The sequence below is a fragment of the Pseudophryne corroboree genome, chromosome 1 (genome assembly GCF_028390025.1).
Source record: "Pseudophryne corroboree isolate aPseCor3 chromosome 1, aPseCor3.hap2, whole genome shotgun sequence".
NCBI classification, from domain to species: Eukaryota; Metazoa; Chordata; class Amphibia; order Anura; family Myobatrachidae; genus Pseudophryne; species Pseudophryne corroboree.
The window spans coordinates 730,895,654-730,915,605 of NC_086444.1; the positions used below are offsets into that span (position 1 = coordinate 730,895,654).

The 19,952-nt window shown below is 46.1% G+C and overlaps 1 protein-coding gene across 3 annotated transcripts in view; it reads left to right on the forward strand.

The window, feature by feature from the left end:
- Positions 1–19,952, forward strand: part of LOC134909240 (tetraspanin-3-like) — a 413,151-nt gene that overhangs the window by 134,521 nt on the left and 258,678 nt on the right. The gene's annotated exons all lie outside the window — the stretch shown is intronic.

Below are 19,952 nucleotides of genomic sequence, written 5' to 3' on the forward strand. Positions count from 1 at the left end.
GAACTTGATAGATAATATCACTGAGATGTATGATGACACCTTCAGGTATACGGGTAGGGAGTTACAAGCTTACAAGACAGAACTGATCCAGCACAGGATGGTCCTCAATTATATCACAGCCGTGACGGGTGGGTACTGTGTCACTTTGGCAATTCAATACGGTGTGAAGTGCTGCACGTATATTACTAACAGCACTGACGACCCCACAGAGATTATCGATCAAAAGATGGATGATATATTGCACTTGAAGTGGGAGTTCCGGAGGAGACACAACCTTACCCTGACCGCTGTGGGTAATGAGCTGACCGGCTGGGTCTCATGGTTGAACCCACGAAATTGGTTCTCAGGATTAGGAGAGTGGGCTCAAAATGTTATTATGAGTGTAGGAAAGTTTCTCCTTTGTATCCTGGGAGTCATCATAATTATTGGCTTGATATTTAGGTGTGTTCGAATTCTAACGCGGCGCAAGCACGGCACAAAACTGATGAGTCTAAGGAGCGGGGGCGCTGTTGCAGCAGCAGATTTAATTTACGACCCATCCATAGAGACAGTGTTATGATAAGGATTGCAAATGAATTCCATGGCCTGTTTCTTTCACCCGTTTTTCCTTTGTCTCCCCCTCTGCCCAGACACACCGATCCGGAAAAGACATCGACCCTACCCAAGAATGATTATGAAAATGTTATGTGAATGTATTTTAGATATGTGTCTTATCTTCATCTCTACAACCTCCAGTTAATGACACACATAGTCGGCAGGTGATATCCACATATACTAGCACTCACATATGTTCCCCCTCCATGTATCATCAACTAAATGTGCACCCCATTTGTTGGAACAAGAAGCCGAAAAGAGCTCGGTAGTGTTTGTTGGCCCACTTACAGACCCTTAATACGGGATAAGAAGGATTTAATGTATACTTCGCAATACCTCGAAGCTTATCTAGAAGATATACGGCACGATGATACATGCCCCTCAGACATGGATTCATACATACATGCTTTTTACTATCCCACTAGGTCATACATTTACCGCCTACAACTCTCCTCCTACCATCCAATCGTCTGTAGATATTGTATTGATATTTTTCTGTTTAGTGATTAGATAGTGGCAGTTATTGTTGACTGCCAAAGGGTGGACTGTCAAAGTCGAAAAATATTACAGAACACACAGCACGTATAAAATACATACACATGCCCACTGCGCGTGCACTTGTTCCGCCGTGCGTGCACATATCCGCAATTTGCGAATGGTCGTTCCCGCGGTCCTGCGCGTGGTATGGGTATTTACGGCGGAGTTTGTGAACGCATGGAGAGCTATCAAAACATTACATATTTAATCCAAATAGTGCACATTGTACACATAGTCCCCCTGCACCACATCAGAAAGTATCAACAGTTTAAATGAATCCAGAACAAAGGGATTCGCCTTTACAGGATAAGAGGGGACAGACTAAGGTTATAAGGTGGTGTTTGGTATCCAGCTGTAGGGTATATTAAGGGTAACATTCCAGTGTTGGTTTGCGGAAGATCGCATGTTCCTGCGGATAGTTAGATGCAGAAGCAGAATATAGATATAAACTGTATTTACTGTATATTATGTATGCGGTGGGAATCCAGAGGAGACCACCCACAAGAGCAGTTGAGAAAGACATCGCCCACCTTTTCAAATCAACCTATGACCTCTCCTGTACTGTAAAGGTGCACTCCTGTGTCCAATGGACAAAGGGATTACAGTATCCATTGTATTGCTTTTGGAAGTATTGTATAAAAAGCCAGTTGCAGCCTGGCCGGGCACAAGACTCTCAACGTTATCAACCTGATAGCGGAGGACCGGACCGGGAGGCGCATGCGAATATTCTCACGTATGTACATTGACTGTAGCCATTTACTCTGTTGTATTGTAGTGCATAATTTGTATCGTTAACCCCCTTTCAGAAATATTACTCTGTGGTGTCGGAACCCAGTGATTATTAACTACAAATCGGTGTTGTGTCCTCTTTTCCCTGCTAGGGTTTAAAGTGTATTACATTGCCTAACTGTATAAGGTTTAAAAGTGTATTAATTGAGTGTGTACACGCTGCGTGTACTTTGTACCCCCAGCGCGGCGTTTGTATGCAGAGTCCGTACATGGTACGGGACTCATTATGCAAATAGCGTAAAAGGTACGTAGAGTGCATATTAATTCTAGCAGCCGCAGCGGCTCCATGGTAAAAGTGTGTTTAAAGGTATAGCTTTATGTTTTAAGATAATATCGACATTATCAGGAGTAATCCACTGCTGCTGTCCTTCCATGTTACATTGGGGTGATACTTAGTATTGCAGGTATTCCCTGAAAATGGGTGTTTTCGGGGGATATGCCGCAAATATTGAATGATTAATAGGCCCTATGGTGATTTGGGCTAAATTTAGTCCTGGCTCTGACTGGCTTTGTCTTTAACAGAGATCAAAGAATGTTTACAAGAGATGGCTTTCAACCATCAATGATTCAAAATCGTCAATGGTCTATGCCAAATATTGAATATTTTTTGCCATCGATGGGGGGAAGCAGATGTTTTCCCCACATCAGTGGTAGACGTATGCCCAATGTTGATATTGAACCAATAGGCTCGGAGTAGGGCGTGTGATACTGCTCTGTCTACGAGGGAGTGGGCAGGGGCTGTGCAACTACTGGTCTCAGAGTCTTAAGAGGTCAGCATACAGTATGGGGAGAGAAGGAGCCCGGCAGTCCTGACTCTGGCAGAGTGGCTGCAGTAAAGCTAGTGCAGTAGCAGCCGCTGGAGCCGCACATTTCCTCTGGGCATGCATAAAACGCTGATGGTAAGAACCATTGATTATACGTTGTAAAATACATACCATCAATGGTTCTTGCCATATTCTACATCAATGGCAACCATTGATGGAGGATATACTGATGGCCGTCCCTAATGTTTACCACATTTCCTGCTAATTTAATTATACATGGCTCCTAACATTTACTAATGACCAATCGGGACAAAAAAGCTCCACCTCCAATCCTCCCAAACTTTGCCATAGCACGCCCTAGGCCATACTTACCAACTCTCCCCAACTGAAGAGTCTAGCAATCTCCTTGATTGCACCTTAACCAAATGTTGTTGCTGTTACAAAAATAAATTTGTGATACAGGTATATACATTCAAATGGGATCATCAGTGCCACTTCTTATTAGGAGACACAATGATCCCTATTGCTACATGCATTTTGGAATAAGGTTTCTCATAGCCAGGATTTGTGACAAACTAAGTAACTGCTTTGAGACTCATTTACATTTGTATGTAAGTCAATTTTATGACACGCCTCTCAAGTGGGCAAGTACATGTCCATTTTAACAACTTGATCATAGGTGTTGCAATACCTCCTAACATTGGTGGCCAGTGGACCGGGACCCTAGGTGTACCTAAAGTGCGCTTGTGGCCGCAAAGTGGGTGGAGCCTCAATGAATGGGTGGAGCTTAGTGGTACCGCCGTTTCTGTCACTGTGGAGGCATGCCCCCAGGCTCCCCCTGCACGGTGAATAGATGCTGTGCATGCACAAATTGTCTATAGTATTTACCAGCTGTTTATCCGCTGCTCTGCATAGCGGTGGTGAGCAGCGGTGTGTGTTCCCCCCAACTACTGCCTTTCCCACCGCGGGACACTGTGGCCTGTGAGTGGGACAGCAGGACAGTCCTAGGAAAATGGGACTGTCCCACTGAATGCGGGACAGTTGGGAGGTATGGATGTTGCTTTCACATTCGCCCTGAAATGCTTTTTACAAAATAAGGCAAGTATTGCCCTAATGCCACCACGATCTGACCGGAATTGCCCAATTAACTACATACTGTAATATCAACATATTTAATGTTCACCTTGAACAAGTCTTGCTATGTCTGGTTATTCTAGCTCATCAACATGAAGGGAAAACAGGCATGATTAATAAAGAACAGCTAAAATTTAGATTTAAGGCTGTCTGATATGCTTGTCCTTTAATTATTTTCAGTCTGACATTTCCCTATAGTCAGTGCCAGATTAAGGTCCACACTGGCCTGGAGCTGAAGTTTATGAAGGGCCTATTGTGTGCCATCAAAAGGGGTGTGACCAGCACCACAGGGTTGGTGACTAATAATGTGGAGGGCATAACCAGTGCTTTGGGGAATGATCTGTACAGGAGGTATGTCTAGCAACATGATGGGATTAGTACTGCCTACCTTCGTTTATTTAACCATCTGTAATTCCTCTCACCACCACTCCCTTATCATCATGCCCTGACCACACAGCAGACACTCAAACACCCCTCACTCGCCATCATGCCCTGACCACACAGCAGACGCACAAACACCCCTCACTCGCCATCATGCCCTGACCACACAGCAGACACACAAACACCCCTCACTCGCCATCATGCCCTGACCACACAGCAGACACACAAACACCCCTCACTCGCCATCATGCCCTGACCACACAGCAGACGCACAAACACCCCTCACTCGCCATCATGCCCTGACCACACAGCAGACACACAAACACCCCTCACTCGCCATCATGCCCTGACCACACAGCAGACACACAAACACCCCTCACTCGCCATCATGCCCTGACCACACAGCAGACACACAAACACCCCTCACTCGCCATCATGCCCTGACCACACAGCAGACACACAAACACCCCTCACTCGCCATCATGCCCTGACCACACAGCAGACACACAAACACCCCTCACTCGCCATCATGCCCTGACCACACAGCAGACACACAAACACCCCTCACTCGCCATCATGCCCTGACCACACAGCAGACACACAAACACCCCTCACTCGCCATCATGCCCTGACCACACAGCAGACACACAAACACCCCTCACTCGCCATCATGCCCTGACCACACAATAAACACACAAATATCCTTTCCAAGATCTGACACAAAAAAAAACATAAAGAAAATTGTATAATATTTTCATTTCTTAAATTAATTTGCCCTACCTCTCAGTGTACTCGATGTTATTCATTCCTGCTCCCGCCGGATGTATTAGTTTGAGCTGTTGTTATTATCCAACACTGGCCTGGGACACAGTGGTATCCCACTTTAAAGGGGGGGTTCATAAAAAGCAATAAAAAAAGTAGAGATGAGCGGGTTCGGTTTCTCTGAATCCGAACCCGCACGAACTTCATGTTTTTTTCACGGGTCCGAGCAGACTCGGATCCTCCCGCCTTGCTCGGTTAACCCGAGCGCGCCCGAACGTCATCATGACGCTGTCGGATTCTCGCGAGACTCGGATTCTATATAAGGAGCCGCGCGTCGCCGCCATTTTCACACGTGCATTGAGATTGATAGGGAGAGGACGTGGCTGGCGTCCTCTCCATTTAGATTAGGGTTGAGAGAGAGAGAGAGAGAGATTGACCTGAGGCTGTGATACTGTAGAAGAGAGTGCAGAGTTTAGTGACTGACGACCACAGTGACCACCAGACAGTGCAGTTGTTTGTTTTATTTAATATATCCGTTCTCTGCCTGAAAAAAACGATACACACAGTGACTCAGTCACATACCATATCTGTGTGCACTGCTCAGCCCAGTGTGCTGCATCAATGTATATATATATCTGACTGTGCTCAGCTCACACAGCTTATAATTGTGGGGGAGACTGGGGAGCACTGCAGTGCCAGTTATAGGTTATAGCAGGAGCCAGGAGTACATAATATTATATTAAAATTAAACAGTGCACACTTTTGCTGCAGGAGTGCCACTGCCAGTGTGACTAGTGACCAGTGACCTGACCACCAGTATATATAATATTAGTAGTATACTATCTCTTTATCAACCAGTCTATATTAGCAGCAGACACAGTACAGTGCGGTAGTTCACGGCTGTGGCTACCTCTGTGTCGGCACTCGGCAGCCCGTCCATAATTGTATATACCACCTAACCGTGGTTTTTTTTTCTTTCTTTATAGTCATACTAGTTACGAGTATACTATCTCTTTATCAACCAGTCTATATTAGCAGCAGACACAGTACAGTGCGGTAGTTCACGGCTGTGGCTACCTCTGTGTCGGCACTCGGCAGCCCGTCCATAATTGTATATACCACCTAACCGTGGTTTTTTTTTCTTTCTTTATACATACATACTAGTTACGAGTATACTATCTCTTTATCAACCAGTCTATATTAGCAGCAGACACAGTACAGTGCGGTAGTTCACGGCTGTGGCTACCTCTGTGTCGGCACTCGGCAGCCCGTCCATAATTGTATATACCACCTAACCGTGGTTTTTTTTTCTTTCTTTATACATACATACTAGTTACGAGTATACTATCTCTTTATCAACCAGTCTATATTAGCAGCAGACACAGTACAGTGCGGTAGTTCACGGCTGTGGCTACCTCTGTGTCGGCACTCGGCAGCCCGTCCATAATTGTATATACCACCTAACCGTGGTTTTTCTTTCTTTCTTTATACATACATACTAGTTACGAGTATACTATCTCTTTATCAACCAGTCTATATATTAGCAGCAGACACAGTACAGTGCGGTAGTTCACGGCTGTGGCTACCTCTGTGTCGGCACTCGGCAGCCCGTCCATAATTGTATATACCACCTAACCGTGTTTTTTTTTTCTTTCTTTATACATACATACTAGTTACGAGTATACTATCTCTTTATCAACCAGTCTATATATTAGCAGCAGACACAGTACAGTGCGGTAGTTCACGGCTGTGGCTACCTCTGTGTCGGCACTCGGCAGCCCGTCCATAATTGTATATACCACCTAACCGTGGTTTTTTTTTCTTTCCTTATACATACATACTAGTTACGAGTATACTATCTCTTTATCAACCAGTCTATATTAGCAGCAGACACAGTACAGTGCGGTAGTTCACGGCTGTGGCTACCTCTGTGTCGGCACTCGGCAGCCCGTCCATAATTGTATATACCACCTAACCGTGGTTTTTTTTTCTTTCTTTATACATACATACTAGTTACGAGTATACTATCTCTTTATCAACCAGTCTATATATTAGCAGCAGACACAGTACAGTGCGGTAGTTCACGGCTGTGGCTACCTCTGTGTCGGCACTCGGCAGCCCGTCCATAATTGTATATACCACCTAACCGTGGTTTTTTTTTCTTTCTTTATACATACATACTAGTTACGAGTATACTATCTCTTTATCAACCAGTCTATATATTAGCAGCAGACACAGTACAGTGCGGTAGTTCACGGCTGTGGCTACCTCTGTGTCGGCACTCGGCAGCCCGTCCATAATTGTATATACCACCTAACCGTGGTTTTTTTTTCTTTCTTTATACATACATACTAGTTACGAGCATACTATCTCTTTATCAACCAGTCTATATTAGCAGCAGACACAGTACAGTGCGGTAGTTCACGGCTGTGGCTACCTCTGTGTCGGCACTCGGCAGCCCGTCCATAATTGTATATACCACCTAACCGTGGTTTTTTTTTCTTTCTTTATACATACATACTAGTTACGAGTATACTATCTCTTTATCAACCAGTCTATATATTAGCAGCAGACACAGTACAGTGCGGTAGTTCACGGCTGTGGCTACCTCTGTGTCGGCACTCGGCAGCCCGTCCATAATTGTATATACCACCTAACCGTGTTTTTTTTTTCTTTCTTTATACATACATACTAGTTACGAGTATACTATCTCTTTATCAACCAGTCTATATATTAGCAGCAGACACAGTACAGTGCGGTAGTTCACGGCTGTGGCTACCTCTGTGTCGGCACTCGGCAGCCCGTCCATAATTGTATATACCACCTAACCGTGGTTTTTTTTTCTTTCCTTATACATACATACTAGTTACGAGTATACTATCTCTTTATCAACCAGTCTATATTAGCAGCAGACACAGTACAGTGCGGTAGTTCACGGCTGTGGCTACCTCTGTGTCGGCACTCGGCAGCCCGTCCATAATTGTATATACCACCTAACCGTGGTTTTTTTTTCTTTCTTTATACATACATACTAGTTACGAGTATACTATCTCTTTATCAACCAGTCTATATATTAGCAGCAGACACAGTACAGTGCGGTAGTTCACGGCTGTGGCTACCTCTGTGTCGGCACTCGGCAGCCCGTCCATAATTGTATATACCACCTAACCGTGGTTTTTTTTTCTTTCTTTATACATACATACTAGTTACGAGTATACTATCTCTTTATCAACCAGTCTATATATTAGCAGCAGACACAGTACAGTGCGGTAGTTCACGGCTGTGGCTACCTCTGTGTCGGCACTCGGCAGCCCGTCCATAATTGTATATACCACCTAACCGTGGTTTTTTTTTCTTTCTTTATACATACATACTAGTTACGAGCATACTATCTCTTTATCAACCAGTCTATATTAGCAGCAGACACAGTACAGTGCGGTAGTTCACGGCTGTGGCTACCTCTGTGTCGGCACTCGGCAGCCCGTCCATAATTGTATATACCACCTAACCGTGGTTTTTTTTTCTTTCTTTATACATACATACTAGTTACGAGTATACTATCTCTTTATCAACCAGTCTATATATTAGCAGCAGACACAGTACAGTGCGGTAGTTCACGGCTGTGGCTACCTCTGTGTCGGCACTCGGCAGCCCGTCCATAATTGTATATACCACCTAACCGTGGTTTTTTTTTCTTTCTTTATACATACATACTAGTTACGAGTATACTATCTCTTTATCAACCAGTCTATATTAGCAGCAGACACAGTACAGTGCGGTAGTTCACGGCTGTGGCTACCTCTGTGTCGGCACTCGGCAGCCCGTCCATAATTGTATATACCACCTAACCGTGGTTTTTTTTTCTTTCTTTATACATACATACTAGTTACGAGTATACTATCTCTTTATCAACCAGTCTATATATTAGCAGCAGACACAGTACAGTGCGGCAGTTCACGGCTGTGGCTACCTCTGTGTCGGCACTCGGCAGCCCGTCCATAATTGTATATACCACCTAACCGTGGTTTTTTTTTCTTTCTTTATACATACATACTAGTTACGAGTATACTATCTCTTTATCAACCAGTCTATATATTAGCAGCAGACACAGTACAGTGCGGTAGTTCACGGCTGTGGCTACCTCTGTGTCGGCACTCGGCAGCCCGTCCATAATTGTATATACCACCTAACCGTGGTTTTTTTTTCTTTCTTTATACATACATACTAGTTACGAGTATACTATCTCTTTATCAACCAGTCTATATTAGCAGCAGACACAGTACAGTGCGGTAGTTCACGGCTGTGGCTACCTCTGTGTCGGCACTCGGCAGCCCGTCCATAATTGTATATACCACCTAACCGTGGTTTTTTTTTCTTTCTTTATACATACATACTAGTTACGAGTATACTATCTCTTTATCAACCAGTCTATATATTAGCAGCAGACACAGTACAGTGCGGTAGTTCACGGCTGTGGCTACCTCTGTGTCGGCACTCGGCAGCCCGTCCATAATTGTATATACCACCTAACCGTGGTTTTTCTTTCTTTATACATACATACTAGTTACGAGTATACTATCTCTTTATCAACCAGTCTATATTAGCAGCAGACACAGTACAGTACGGTAGTTCACGGCTGTGGCTACCTCTGTGTCTGCACTCGGCAGGCAGTCCATAATTGTATACTAGTATCCATCTCCATTGTTTACCTGAGGTGCCTTTTAGTTGTGCCTATTAAAATATGGAGAACAAAAATGTTGAGGTTCCAAAATTAGGGAAAGATCAAGATCCACTTCCACCTCGTGCTGAAGCTGCTGCCACTAGTCATGGCCGAGACGATGAAATGCCAGCAACGTCGTCTGCCAAGGCCGATGCCCAATGTCATAGTACAGAGCATGTCAAATCCAAAACACCAAATATCAGGAAAAAAAGGACTCCAAAACCTAAAATAAAATTGTCGGAGGAGAAGCGTAAACTTGCCAATATGCCATTTACGACACGGAGTGGCAAGGAACGGCTGAGGCCCTGGCCTATGTTCATGGCTAGTGGTTCAGCTTCACATGAGGATGGAAGCACTCAGCCTCTCGCTAGAAAAATGAAAAGACTCAAGCTGGCAAAAGCAGCACAGCAAAGAACTGTGCATTCTTCGAAATCCCAAATCCACAAGGAGAGTCCAATTGTGTCGGTTGCGATGCCTGACCTTCCCAACACTGGACGTGAAGAGCATGCGCCTTCCACCATTTGCACGCCCCCTGCAAGTGCTGGAAGGAGCACCCGCAGTCCAGTTCCTGATAGTCAGATTGAAGATGTCAGTGTTGAAGTACACCAGGATGAGGAGGATATGGGTGTTACTGGCGCTGGGGAGGAAATTGACCAGGAGGATTCTGATGGTGAGGTGGTTTGTTTAAGTCAGGCACCCGGGGAGACACCTGTTGTCCGTGGGAGGAATATGGCCGTTGACATGCCAGGTGAAAATACCAAAAAAATCAGCTCTTCGGTGTGGAGGTATTTCACCAGAAATGCGGACAACAGGTGTCAAGCCGTGTGTTCCCTTTGTCAAGCTGTAATAAGTAGGGGTAAGGACGTTAACCACCTCGGAACATCCTCCCTTATACGTCACCTGCAGCGCATTCATAATAAGTCAGTGACAAGTTCAAAAACTTTGGGTGACAGCGGAAGCAGTCCACTGACCAGTAAATTCCTTCCTCTTGTAACCAAGCTCACGCAAACCACCCCACCAACTCCCTCAGTGTCAATTTCCTCCTTCCCCAGGAATGCCAATAGTCCTGCAGGCCATGTCACTGGCAATTCTGACGAGTCCTCTCCTGCCTGGGATTCCTCCGATGCATCCTTGCGTGTAACGCCTACTGCTGCTGGCGCTGCTGTTGTTGCCGCTGGGAGTCGATGGTCATCCCAGAGGGGAAGTCGTAAGCCCACTTGTACTACTTCCAGTAAGCAATTGACTGTTCAACAGTCCTTTGCGAGGAAGATGAAATATCACAGCAGTCATCCTACTGCAAAGCGGATAACTGAGGCCTTGACAACTATGTTGGTGTTAGACGTGCGTCCGGTATCCGCCGTTAGTTCACAGGGAACTAGACAATTTATTGAGGCAGTGTGCCCCCGTTACCAAATACCATCTAGGTTCCACTTCTCTAGGCAGGCGATACCGAGAATGTACACGGACGTCAGAAAAAGACTCACCAGTGTCCTAAAAAATGCAGTTGTACCCAATGTCCACTTAACCACGGACATGTGGACAAGTGGAGCAGGGCAGGGTCAGGACTATATGACTGTGACAGCCCACTGGGTAGATGTATGGACTCCCGCCGCAAGAACAGCAGCGGCGGCACCAGTAGCAGCATCTCGCAAACGCCAACTCTTTCCTAGGCAGGCTACGCTTTGTATCACCGCTTTCCAGAATACGCACACAGCTGAAAACCTCTTACGGCAACTGAGGAAGATCATCGCGGAATGGCTTACCCCAATTGGACTCTCCTGTGGATTTGTGGCATCGGACAACGCCAGCAATATTGTGTGTGCATTAAATATGGGCAAATTCCAGCACGTCCCATGTTTTGCACATACCTTGAATTTGGTGGTGCAGAATTTTTTAAAAAACGACAGGGGCGTGCAAGAGATGCTGTCGGTGGCCAGAAGAATTGCGGGACACTTTCGGCGTACAGGCACCACGTACAGAAGACTGGAGCACCACCAAAAACTACTGAACCTGCCCTGCCATCATCTGAAGCAAGAAGTGGTAACGAGGTGGAATTCAACCCTCTATATGCTTCAGAGGTTGGAGGAGCAGCAAAAGGCCATTCAAGCCTATACAATTGAGCACGATATAGTAGGTGGAATGCACCTGTCTCAAGCGCAGTGGAGAATGATTTCAACGTTGTGCAAGGTTCTGATGCCCTTTGAACTTGCCACACGTGAAGTCAGTTCAGACACTACCAGCCTGAGTCAGGTCATTCCCCTCATCAGGCTTTTGCAGAAGAAGCTGGAGACATTGAAGGAGGAGCTAACACGGAGCGATTCCGCTAGGCATGTGGGACTTGTGGATGGAGCCCTTAATTCGCTTAACAAGGATTCACGGGTGGTCAATCTGTTGAAATCAGAGCACTACATTTTGGCCACCGTGCTCGATCCTAGATTTAAAGCCTACCTTGGATCTCTCTTTCCGGCAGACACAAGTCTGCTGGGGTTGAAAGACCTGCTGGTGACAAAATTGTCAAGTCAAGCGGAACGCGACCTGTCAACATCTCCTCCTTCACATTCTCCCGCAACTGGGGGTGCGAGGAAAAGGCTCAGAATTCCGAGCCCACCCGCTGGCGGTGATGCAGGGCAGTCTGGAGCGACTGCTGATGCTGACATCTGGTCCGGACTGAAGGACCTGACAACGATTACGGACATGTCGTCTACTGTCACTGCATATGATTCTCTCAACATTGATAGAATGGTGGAGGATTATATGAGTGACCGCATCCAAGTAGGCACGTCACACAGTCCGTACTTATACTGGCAGGAAAAAGAGGCAATTTGGAGGCCCTTGCACAAACTGGCTTTATTCTACCTAAGTTGCCCTCCCACAAGTGTGTACTCCGAAAGAGTGTTTAGTGCCGCCGCTCACCTTGTCAGCAATCGGCGTACGAGGTTACATCCAGAAAATGTGGAGAAGATGATGTTCATTAAAATGAATTATAATCAATTCCTCCGCGGAGACATTGACCAGCAGCAATTGCCTCCACAAAGTACACAGGGAGCTGAGATGGTGGATTCCAGTGGGGACGAATTGATAATCTGTGAGGAGGGGGATGTACACGGTGATATATCGGAGGGTGATGATGAGGTGGACATCTTGCCTCTGTAGAGCCAGTTTGTGCAAGGAGAGATTAATTGCTTCTTTTTTGGGGGGGTCCAAACCAACCCGTCATATCAGTCACAGTCGTGTGGCAGACCCTGTCACTGAAATGATGGGTTGGTTAAAGTGTGCATGTCCTGTTTTGTTTATACAACATAAGGACAATTCCATCTTGCACCTCTTTTTTCTTTTCTTTTTCTTTGCATCATGTGCTGATTGGGGAGGGTTTTTTGGAAGGGACATCCTGCGTGACACTGCAGTGCCACTCCTAAATGGGCCCGGTGTTTGTGTCGGCCACTAGGGTCGCTAATCTTACTCACACAGTCAGCTACCTCATTGCGCCTCTTTTTTTCTTTGCGTCATGTGCTGTTTGGGGAGGGTTTTTTGGAAGGGACATCCTGCGTGACACTGCAGTGCCACTCCTAGATGGGCCCGGTGTTTGTGTCGGCCACTAGGGTCGCTAATCTTACTCACACAGCTACCTCATTGCGCCTCTTTTTTTCTTTGCGTCATGTGCTGTTTGGGGAGGGTTTTTTGGAAGGGCCATCCTGCGTGACACTGCAGTGCCACTCCTAGATGGGCCCGGTGTTTGTGTCGGCCACTAGGGTCGCTAATCTTACTCACACAGCTACCTCATTGCGCCTCTTTTTTTCTTTGCGTCATGTGCTGTTTGGGGAGGGTTTTTTGGAAGGGACATCCTGCGTGACACTGCAGTGCCACTCCTAGATGGGCCCGGTGTTTGTGTCGGCCACTAGGGTCGCTTATCTTACTCACACAGCGACCTCGGTGCAAATTTTAGGACTAAAAATAATATTGTGAGGTGTGAGGTATTCAGAATAGACTGAAAATGAGTGTAAATTATGGTTTTTGAGGTTAATAATACTTTGGGATCAAAATGACCCCCAAATTCTATGATTTAAGCTGTTTTTTAGTGTTTTTTGAAAAAAACACCCGAATCCAAAACACACCCGAATCCGACAAAAAAAATTCGGTGAGGTTTTGCCAAAACGCGTTCGAACCCAAAACACGGCCGCGGAACCGAACCCAAAACCAAAACACAAAACACGAAAAATTTCAGGCGCTCATCTCTAAAAAAAAGGCACAAATACAGTATATAAAGTAACACACAGGTAGATAGAATATCTATTATGATTCTAAAGATAATGTTAGTGTAAAGGCTACTTATCTAAATATACTGTATCAACCTCAAAACATCCCATAGAGTAGGTAAATGGGGTCAAGTAATAATAACTGACTATACTGACTACATCCCCATTTACCTTTTTGGGTCTTATATATTTGCACAAATAGCCTTTAATCTAATATTACTATTGCAATCATAATATACATTCTATTTAGATTATTTTTTCCATCTTTGATTTTTTTCTTCTTTAAGTGTCCTCCGTCCTTTCACATATGATTGGACCCCTTTATGTCTAATGTTCTGTATTGTTCTCCCCCCCTTCTCTCATATCTGTATGTGTTGCCCTAAACTTCCCCCTTCATCTGTATTTTTTGCATTGTGCTCCCGAATTCATCTGTGTGTTCTGTATTGTGCTACCCCCTCATCTGTATGTACTGCATTGTACATTATTCATTATCCCCAATAAAAAAGGAGGAAAAAACTGTACAAAATATTGTTGGTATATATCTGCTTATGCTAAAATTGATAGGAGTCTTCTCTTTATACAAATAAAACAATATTTATTGTCCTGAACACATATACAAAAAACTTACACAAAACTCAGACATACTGTATATAACAACACATAAATATAAAAGCCCTTTTTAGCTAAATTAGCTTATTCATATAGGTTGTAAATGGTTTCACCCATTGTAGGAAAAATATATTATAATAACAGTTCATACAAAAAATCCACTTATATATATTGCAGGTGAATAATATAGGATAAGTTACCATACCACGTTTAGTTCATTAGTAGGAGACTCTTAGATGGAAATCGTCTCTTAAAGTTTGCATGTTCAGGTACCGGCAAGCCACACTGGCATCCAACACGCTATTGAATTGTTGCCCCGCCGAGCAAGCGGTTAATGAGCCGGATAGTGCAAGATGAGGATATCCCCAGCGTATTGTTGTCTTGCACGTAGTGGTGCCCCACTTCAAGCAGGTTTGGTAGCGCTTGGGAAGCTTAAGTAGATATAGTGAAATCCAACAGATACGTATCTGTGGGGATATCTTCATCCTCTCCGGCTCATTAACCTACAGTACCATATTTGCTCGGCGGGGCAACAATCCAAAAGCGTGTCGGGTGCCGGTGTGGCTGGACGGTACTTGAACATGCAAACTTTAAGAGACGATTTCCATCTAATGCTGCTTTCAGATCACTAATGCCGGATCCTACCCGGTAAGAGAAACGTGTCCTTACTGGGTGGGATCCGGCATTTGCTCTCCTCTGCTGGCTTTCCGACCCGGCAATATACCGGGTCGGTTGCCATAGCAGCGGGGGGCGCAGCAGCAGCAGGGGCGGGGGTGGAGGCGGCGCTGGGAGATGAGCTCATCTCCTGCGCCCCCTCTCCCTATGCTGTGAATGGGAGCCGTGTCGCATCGGAACGGCTCCCATTCACACTGCACCTGACCCGGTATTCAACCCGGTAATAACCCTTCTTTTTAACCGGGTTGAATTACCGGGTCAGGCGACACGCTAATTCGGCAAAAGCGCTTTCACATCGCACACTGACCCGTTTCGACACGGCAATATGCCGTGTCGATACCGGGTTATTTGTGCGATGTGAAAGGGGTATAAGAGTCACCTACTAATGAACTAAACGTGGTATGGTAACTTATCCTATGTTATTCATCTGCAATATATATATATATATATATATATATATATTTTTTTTTTGTATGAACTGTTATTATAATATATTTTTCCTACAACGGGGGAAACCATTTACACCGTATATGAATAAGCTAATTTAGTTAAAAAGTTCTTGCTATTTTTGTATTTGTATATGTCTATGTGGATTTTGTGAAGGTTTTATGTGTTTAGGATAATAAAATAAGAATTTACTCACCGGTAATTCTATTTCTCGTAGTCCGTAGTGGATGCTGGGTACTCCGTAAGGACCATGGGGAATAGACGGGCTCCGCAGGAGACTGGGCACTCTAAAAGAAAGATTAGGTACTATCTGGTGTGCACTGGCTTCCCCCTCTATGCCCCTCCTCCAGACCTCAGTTAGGGAAACTGTGCCCGGAAGAGCTGACACTACAAGGAAAGGATTTGGAATCCAGGGTACGACTCATACCAGCCACACCAATCACACCGTACAACTTGTGATAACTATACCCAGTTAACAGTATGAACAACAAATGAGCCTCATTAACAGATGGCTCATAACAAAACCCTTTAGTTAAGCAATAACTATATACACGTATTGCAGAGAGTCCGCACTTGGGACGGGCTCCCAGCATCCACTACGGACTACGAGAAATAGAATTACCGGTGAGTAAATTCTTATTTTCTCTGACGTCCTAGTGGATGCTGGGTACTCCGTAAGGACCATGGGGATTATACCAAAGCTCCCAAACGGGCGGGAGAGTGCGGATGACTCTGCAGCACCGCATGAGCAAACTCAAGGTCCTCCTCAGCCAGGGTATCAAACTTGTAGAATTTTGCAAACGTGTTTGACCCCGACCAGGTAGCAGCTCGGCAAAGTTGTAATGCCGAGACCCCTTGGGCAGCCGCCCAAGAAGAGCCCCCTTCCTCGTGGAATGGGCTTTTACTGATTTTGGATGCGGCAGTCCAGCCGCAGAATGTGCAAGTTGAATCGTGCTACAGATCCAGCGAGCAATAGTCTGCTTAGAAGCAGGAGCACCCAGCTTGTTGGGTGCATGCAGGATAACAGCGAGTCAGTATTTCTGACTCTATCCGTCCTGGAAACATAGATTTTCAGGGCCCGGACTACATCCAGCAACTTGGAGGCCTCCAAGTCCAGAGTAGCCGCAGGCACCACAATAAGTTGGTTCAAATGAAAAGCTGATACCACCTTAGGGAGAAATTGGGGACGAATCCTCAATTCTGCCCTGTCCCTATGGAAGATCAGATAAGGGCTTTCACATGAAAAAGCCGCCAATTCTGACACACGCCTAGCCGAAGCCAAGGCCAAATATATATATGACCACTTTCCACGTGAGATACTTCAACTCCACGTTCTGAAGTGGCTCAAAACAATGTGATTTTAGGAAATCCAACACTACGTTGAGATCCCAAGGTGCCACTGGAGGCACAAAAGGGGGCTGAATATGCAGCACTCCCTTAACAACGTCTGAACTTCAGGCAGCGTCTTTCCTAGCCTTTAACAGCGTAGGAATCACTTCATCTGGAACGCCCTTTTCCGTTAGGATCCGGCGTTCAACCGCCAAGCCTTCAAACGCAGCCGCGGTAAATCTTGGAACAGACAGGGCCCCTGCAGTAACAGGTCCTGTCTGAGAGACAGAGGCCATGGGTCCTCCGAGATCATTTCTTGTAGTTCTGGGTACCAAGTTCTTCTTGGCCAATCCGGAACTACGAGTATAGTTCTTACTCCTCTCTTACTTACTATCCTCAGTACCTTGGGTATGAGAGGAAGAGGAGGGAACACATAAACCTACTGGTACACCCACGGTGTCACTAGTGCGTCCACAGCTATCGCCTGAGGGTCTCTTGACCTGGCGCAATAATTTTTTAGCTTTTTGTTGAGGCAGGACGCCAGCATGTCCACCTGTGGCCGTTCCCAACTGTTCACAATCTGCGTGAAGACTTCTGGATGAAGTCCCCACTCTCCCGGGTGGAGGTCGTGCCTGCTGAGGAAGTCTGCTTCCTAGTTTTCCACACCCGGAATGAACACTGCTGACAGTGTTAGCACGTGATACTCCGCCCATCGGAGAATCCTTGTGGCTTCTGCCAACGCCATCCTGCTTCTTGTGCCGCCTTGTCGGTTTATATGGGCGACAGCCGTGATGTTGTCTGACTGAATCAGCACCGGCTGGTTTTGAAGCAGGGGTTCTGCTTGCCTTAGGGCATTGTAAATGGCCCTTAGGTCCAGAATATTTATGTGTAGGGAAGTCTCCTGACTCGACCATTGTCCTCGGAAATTTCTTCCCTGAGTGACTGCTCCCCAACCTCGGAGGCTTGCATCCGTGGTCACCAGGACCCAGTCCTGAATGCCGAATCTGCGGCCTTCGAGAAGATGAGCACTCTGCAGCAACCACAGCAGAGACACCCTGGCCCTCGGGGACAGGGTGATCAGCCGATGCATCTGAAGATGCGATCCTCACTTGTCTAACAGGTCCCACTGAAAGTTCCTTGCATGGAACCTGCCGAAGGGAATTGCTTCGTAAGAAGCTACCATCTTTTCCAGGACTCGCGTGCAATGATGCACCGACACCTGTTTTGGTTTCAGGAGGTCTCTGACCAGAGATGACAACTCCTTGGCCTTCTCCTCCGGGAAAAACACCTTCTTCTGTTCTGTGTCCAGAAACATGCCCAATATCAGCAGACGCGTCGTAGGAACCAGCTGCGACTTTGGGATATTCAGAATCCAGCCGTGCTGTTGTAGCACTTCCTGAGATAGTGCTACTCCGATCAACGACTGCTCCTTGGACCTCGCCTTTATAAAGAGATCGTCCAAGTACGGGATAATTATAACTCCCTTCTTTCGAAGGAGTATCATCATTTTGGCCATTACCTTGGAATACACCCTCGGTGCCGTGGACAGACCAAACGGCAACGTCTGGAATTGGTAATGTCAGTTCTGTACCACAACCTTGAGGTACTCCTGGTGAGGTGGGTAAATGGGGACATGTAGGTAAGCATCCATGATGTCCAGTGATACCATGTAATCCCCCTCTTCCAGGCTTGCAATAACCGCCCTGAGCGATTCCATTTTGAACTTGAACTTCCTTATATAAGTGTTCAAGGATTTCAAATTTAGAATGGGTCTCACCGAACCGTCTGGTTTCGGTACCACAAACATTGTGGAATAGTAACCCCGTCCCTGTTGACGGAGGGGAACTTTTATTTTCACCTGCTGGAGGTACAGCTTGTGAATTGCCGCCAGTACTACCTCCCAGTCCTGGGGAGTAGCTGGCAAGGCTGATCTGAGGTAACGGCAAGGGGGAGACGCCTCGAATTCCAGCTTGTATCCCTGAGATACCACTTGTAGAACCCAGAGATCCACCTGTGAGCGAACCCACTGGTCGCTGAAGTTCCGGAAACGCGCCCCCACCGCACCTGGCTCTGTCTGTGGAGCCCCAGCGTCATGCGGTGGACTTAGTAGAAGCAGGGGAGGATTTTTGTTCCTGGGAATTGGCTGTCTGGTGCAGCTTTTTCCCTCTCCCCCTGCCTCTGGGCAGAAAGGAAGCACCTTTGATCCGCTTGTCTTTCTGAGGCCGAAAGGACTGTACCTGATTGTACGGTGGTTTCTTAGGTTGTGAGGGAGCCTGAGGTAAAAATGTCGATTTCCCAGCTGTTGATGTGGATGCGAGATCCGAGAGACCATCCCCAAACAATTCCTCACCCTTATAAGGCAAAACCTCCATGTGCCTTTTAGAATCAGCATCACCTGTCCACTGCCGGGTCCATAATACCCTCCTGGCAGAAATGGACATTGCATTAATTCTAGATGCCAGCCGGCAAAAATCCCTCTGTGCATCCCTCATATATAAGACGACGTCTTTAATATGCTCTATGGTTAGCAAAATAGTATCCCTGTCGAGGGTATCAATATTATCTGACAGGGTATCAGACCACGCTGCAGCAGCACTACACATCCATGCTGAAGCAATTGCAGGTCTCAGTATAGTACCTGAGTGTGTATATACAGACTTCAGGATAGCCTCCTGCTTTCTATCAGCAGGCTCCTTCAAGGCGGCCGTATCCTGAGATGGCAGTGCCACCTTTTTTGACAAGCGTGTGAGCGCCTTATCCACCCTAGGAGATATCTCCCAACGTGACCTATCCTCTGGCGGGAAAGGGTACGCCATCAGTAACTTTTTAGAAATTACCAGTTTCTTATCGGGGGAACCCCACGCTTCTTCACACACTTCATTCAACTCATCTGATGGGGGAAAAAACACTGGTTGCTTTTTCTCCCCAAACATAATACCCTTTTTAGTGGTACCTGGG